Source organism: Anas acuta, chromosome 1 (genome assembly GCF_963932015.1).
Source record: "Anas acuta chromosome 1, bAnaAcu1.1, whole genome shotgun sequence".
NCBI classification, from domain to species: Eukaryota; Metazoa; Chordata; class Aves; order Anseriformes; family Anatidae; genus Anas; species Anas acuta.
Window position 1 is genome coordinate 112,690,969 of NC_088979.1, and position 5,326 is coordinate 112,696,294.

Here is a 5,326-nt window from a genome sequence, read left to right on the forward strand (position 1 = left end):
GTGGTAACAACCTAGGCAATATTAAGCTCTCTTGCCTGAACAGTAGTGTAAATATGAACTAGATATTGATTTAAGAATTATTATGGATCTGTACCAGTCTGAGTATGGAACTCAAACCTTATAATCTGTGTAATACAATACAGTCAGAATAATTTTCTTTTTCTTCACAAAGATTTTTCTTATTCTGTTCAGATTTTTGCAATTAATAAAATGTATTTTAACTTGTTCTGAACATTTTTGATATCTTGGTAGGAAGCCAAAAGCCTTTTCTGCGAACATCTGGTCCTCAAGTGTCACATCTGGAAAAGCTAGCATTTTCAAGTTTTGCTACACTTCACTTTGTTTTTCATTTGTGGTAAGTAAGAAACAATCTAGAGTTGCAGAAAAAGATTGCATAAAATCACCATTTAACCAAACTTCTAATTTTGATACCCAAAACAAAAGCAAAGGCTAGAATTTTCTCTCAATTCAGCCAGTATAAACAAGTCATTCAAAAAAAGCTGAGATTTTCTTTGTGTTCTAAGAGTTGAAAGCATTATAATGCTCCCATTACTACGGCACCCACAGTGACAGTAATGAAATTCAAAGACTGACAATTTCTATGTCAGCAGTGATGTCAACAGAATTATTCCCAGAAATTAAAAGATGAAGAATTGGATTTGAAATATTCCAGTCAGTATGTTCTAAACTAACTGTGGGTTTGGACCTCTGAATCTGCATATTCAACACACAGAACAGCTCAGAAGGCTTTGATTTTTAGGCTGCCTTGAGTACTTCCTTCTGAAAACCCAGATGCTGCGTGGTGTCTGAAAAGTGGGAAGACAACACGAGTCAATCCCTTCACAAAACTGTGATGTGCAGTGTCAACTTGAGTCTGCTGTAAGGACCGCATTGAGGGTCACTCATGATCCACAAGCAGGTTTAGGCCACAGTACTCTAAATTTTAAACAGCTATTTCCATTGTCAAGGGAAGGATGTGGTAGCTGCTCTAACCTGGGGACCTACCGCAGGAGGTTACCATACTTAGGGGATCAGTTTCCTGATGTGCCCCCTTAGCCTTTCCCATCACATACCCATAAGGAAACTGTGACACCAATAAGCCTTTGTAGAAGGGAGAAAAGAGTATTTGGGAACTATGTCATGATAAACCTTTTTGTTTCCTTCCTGAGTTGTTTGATACACATCCACCCAGCCCATGCCGCAGCGGACAGAGCAGATCTGGCCCAAGATGGCTTTTAATTCCCCTAGGGAAGCCAGTATGTGGTGGCTCCATGCCATTGCTGGCCCTGGCAACTTACGCACGAACAGGCTGCAGAGGAGGCCCAAACCCTATATGGGATCAGTGGGTGCTGAGAGACTCCAACCACCCGCTGCAGTGACTGCGCTGCTTTGGCACTAGCCAGCGCTTCTGCAATGAAGGGAATGGCCTAGGCCTTCACTGAAGCAGTGCTCCTGCTCAGGCAAAGTCTTTGCCTGCCTTCCCAGCCACTTAGGTGGGCAGGGTGCCCCAGGCACTCAGATGGACCATAAAAATCCCCTGCAGACATCCTGTGGAAGCCCTGGGTTTTCTGGCCAGCTGGCATGGAGACGCAGAGAAGATAAGGAGATGGAGTGAGAAGCTATGTTAGAAATATGTGTTTTAAGATACCTAAAATGAAGAATTAATTTTAAAATGAAAACCAGGTCTTATGTAAGCTAAGAACTTTTCCTACACAAAAAACATTTGTCAGCAGAAATAGCTTCAGCAATGTTTCTATTGATTAAAATACTAAATTGGCTCCAGGCCTTACACAGGTGTATCTTAAATTCTTAAGAAAAAAAAAAAAAAATTGAAAAAACTCTTTAATAGTCATAACTATATATGTCTAAATCAACACAGAAGCTGACATTGCTAAAGGCTGGGAGGTATCAGGCAAAGGTTCTGCTTGCAAACACTGGGGATCTCAATTATTAATTGGCACCAAAAAAGCCTAAGATGAATTCCACAAGCAGGCAATTCCTTGCAGTAACGGACCAAATTCAGGCATTCCAGAGTCCATCCTCAACCTTTTCTTAATCTTGCTCTATTACTGAAGAAAGATAACAGATTAAACACTCATTCTGTCTACTAACTTGCTGGTCCCAGGACTGTTTAAATTGACAAACTAAGTATTCTTAGAAACCCTCCTCAAATTCTACCTAATGAGGTAAAATAATCACATACCTATGCCAGATGAGTCAGCAAATACACATAATCCTTTCCAAGCAGATGTAGTGGCTTGCCAAAAAGACATGCTCTGTTTTAGGTAAACTTTACTGCTTATTACAGACAGGCACATACATAATTATCAAAACTGATGACATTGGAAATATTGAGACAGTGATGTAATTACTTCTGGATACGAGTTACTCTGCGAGGGATGGAAGATTACTTTTTTCCCCCATGCCATTACTTTTCTCCTCAACCACTTTATACTCCCTCTTGGAAATACTGCTGCAGCCTATATATTCCCTTGGCCGATTTACCACCTGTGGCTGCAGCAGTATTTCAGCATGAAGCAGCAGCACTTCAAGCCATGCGTTCAATGGATCATCATAATTTGTTTTCAAAACGATCTATTAAAACAAAACATCGCTTTACAAGAATCGCATCACATGCTTAATTGCCTTCTCTGAAACAAGCTGAGGTAATTGCGAAGTATCTTGTATTGATGACTACTCAACATGTAGGTCTGAAAGGAGAAACGTGTCTGAGATGTATTCAGGATGGAAATACAGAGAGCAGCGGCTGTGTAATCAGAGCTGTTTTTCTTATATGAAAAAAAAGATTACTCAACCAGTGCTGACTGTTTAAGAAGCAAAAAAGAACTTCCAGGAGCAAATGAGCAATACATTCAGCTGCACATTGTTGCACTCCAGTGGTGAGGAGTGAAGTTTTTACTACTAATTGCCTAATTATGCAATTTGCCCCTCAAGTATAGCAAACCATTTGCAAGGACAATTCAGAGATGGAGCCATTTCCCTACAGCTGAGACACAGCAGGAGATTTATTATGCTCTTGTACATCAGACACTTCCACAACATCGTGCAAAGTTGTACATACATCCAAGGAGGTCTCAACTAGGGTAGTGTCATTTTTTTTGATACTATAAAGCTGTATATTGTATATGTATTGTATATGCAACACAAGGTTTGATTTCCAAAAGTTACTAAAGAACTTAGGGTTATATATCCTGTTTAGCCTGTATTTCAAATAATTAACCCTGATGGTTAAAAGCCACACCAAGCTACAAAGTGAAGAGCCCAAGAACCTACGCAGTTAAAATTATTGCAAATTTTTAAGCCTGTACCTCTTAAGCTGTCTACTCCACTCTTAAAATATCCTTTGGTGGTCATTAGATCCACTGCTTGCATGCCAGGAAGAGATGTGCAAGACAGATGTCACTCGTTTCTTAACATTTTTTCAAGGGCTTAGGAAAAGCAGAGAATATTTTGAGTTCTGGCATTAAGAATGAGAGCTCACAGCTGAGACTTTAGGGCTAGATTTGACATCTTCAAGTCTTCACAACCAGCCACAGAAGAGCAACACTGCAGGACTTGAATGGTCTTAATTAGGGTTTCCCAGACAAGTTGCATACTTCAAATATTAACAGTACACAAACTGTGCCAACGACCATCTCTTTCTGCTTGTGCATGAAACGCAGAGCTGCTGCCATTACCAGTGGCAATAGTCAACTATGTTGGTTTTGGGGACCCTGCTTCCCAGTGAGGATCTAGCATCAGCAATGAAGAGTGCTGAGGTGGGGGAGTGCAGGTGGAGCTCCAGCAGGAAGGCACAGGATGTACATGGGATAGTGGTGCTGGCTGATAACTGGTCTAAGAGCTACCTGGAAGTACCATACCAGGGGTTTCCTGTGCTTCGTCCACCAACCAGCAGGCACCAGCACCGTAAGAGCAACTGCAGGTGACAGAAAGTTCATTCCTTGCGCTGAATCAACATAACAACAACAACAAGGAAGTAAATACCAGCAAAGCAATTGTGAGCAAAGCCTTGATTATGGCAGAGAACACTGGAGCTGTGCATTGTGCAGCCATACAGTAAGAGCACTCCCTGCCCGTGAACCCAAAGGCTTTTCACTTCCCATGCAAAATAATGATAGGCTGTGACAAAAGCAAACGCCTTTGGCTAGCTGCAATTTCATCCAACAGAGAAGCATGGGAACAAAGAAGAAAGCTAAAAATAAAGAGCAACATTAAAAGGAAAAGAGGAACTTAAACCTGTAACTTAGTTTGTTTTCATTTACCAGATGAGAATATTAATTATTTTCAAATATTTGGAGACTGCCAAGTATTTGTAAGAGCATTTGTGGCTCCTAAGTCACTAATATCAACAGGATTATTAATTTTGGAATGCCCAGTTAAGTGCATTTATTTTCTTCCCCTAATGTTCTGTGCAGTGTTTCAGTCATGCAGTGGGGGATAGAAATAGCAGCACCAGGATTACTAAGCCAAGTCCAGAAAAAGAAGAACAAATAATCAAAAAAAAAAATATTTAAGCAAACTATGCATACCAGATAGAAATGACTAATGCCACGTGCATCTGGAGGAAATGAGAGTTAATTTGAAATAATGAGCTAACTAAGCAGGGCCAACTTCACAGTCAGTATTTGTGGTGGCCAGCACTCGGAGCAGTCAGAAGATACGTCCATATTTGTGTGCTTGATTTTTTGGCTGTCGCTGCAGCCCTGCATAATTAATCCTATCACATCCCCACTCCTCCAGACGCATTGCCTAATATGTAAATACAAATTGCTGCATTTCTTCTCAGCTCTTCCCCATCCAAACCACAGATATCTCCTTCACGCAGTGTATTATTAAAACTTCTACGAAGGCAAAAGTTAATAACTAGTTTCTCCACGGGAAAACATTTTGTGCCACAAAGGGATTTATTATCTGAAGTCAGACAGGCTGCAAAGTTTGCTGATGAGAAACAAGCCCTCTGCCACATTCAACTGTTTTGACAACTGTTAAATGCAAGTGATGACACACTTGAAATACCTAGTCTGAAACAAGATAAGATGAATACTTCACATTAGAGGGTTTCTTGTACTAACAACTATTTTTTGTTGTTGTTCGCATGTATTAGTGACACTAGCAAAACAGCATTTGATATAGATGGAAGTTGAATTGGAGTTTTAACCTTTAACTTGAATCAGGCATGATTCATAGCTCAAACTATGTCATTCCTATCTGTACTTGCTTACTTGATAATAAATAATGGACCCCTTAAATAATGTCTAACCAGAACGGGATCCACAGCCTTGTGGTTACGTGCTGTCAGTGCAAA

At 40.3% G+C, this 5,326-nt stretch overlaps 1 protein-coding gene across 2 annotated transcripts in view; it reads right to left on the reverse strand.

Moving 5' to 3' along the window:
• The window catches only part of PHLDB2 (pleckstrin homology like domain family B member 2), a 111,541-nt gene that overhangs the window by 86,084 nt on the left and 20,131 nt on the right, over nucleotides 1–5,326 (reverse strand). The window lies entirely within an intron of this gene.